Source organism: Mandrillus leucophaeus, unplaced genomic scaffold (assembly GCF_000951045.1).
Source record: "Mandrillus leucophaeus isolate KB7577 unplaced genomic scaffold, Mleu.le_1.0 Scaffold161, whole genome shotgun sequence".
NCBI lineage: Eukaryota > Metazoa > Chordata > Mammalia > Primates > Cercopithecidae > Mandrillus > Mandrillus leucophaeus.
This window is the reverse complement of record NW_012101599.1, coordinates 110,730-111,049: the sequence shown is the minus strand read 5'-3', so window position 1 is coordinate 111,049 and position 320 is coordinate 110,730.

Below are 320 nucleotides of genomic sequence, written 5' to 3'. Positions count from 1 at the left end.
ACCTGTGCATCTTTCAGTCATGGCTGGAGCGGGAGCTGCAGGGATGCAGGCAGCAGTGTGCTGTGGCTGAGACCAGCAGTGGGGCCTTGCAGCTGGCCCAGGAAAACATTCTTCTCTCTCAGGCCTTAGGGCCTGTGACAGCAAGGGCTGCTGCAAAGGTCTCTGAAATGCCTTCAAGACCTTTTTCCCATTGTCTTGGCTATTAGAACTGGACTCCATTTTATACAAGTTTCTGAATCTGCTTTGAATTTTTCCACTGAAAATCAGCTTTTCTTCTTGACCACTTGGCCAGGCTGCAAAGTTTTTAAACTTCTAAGCTC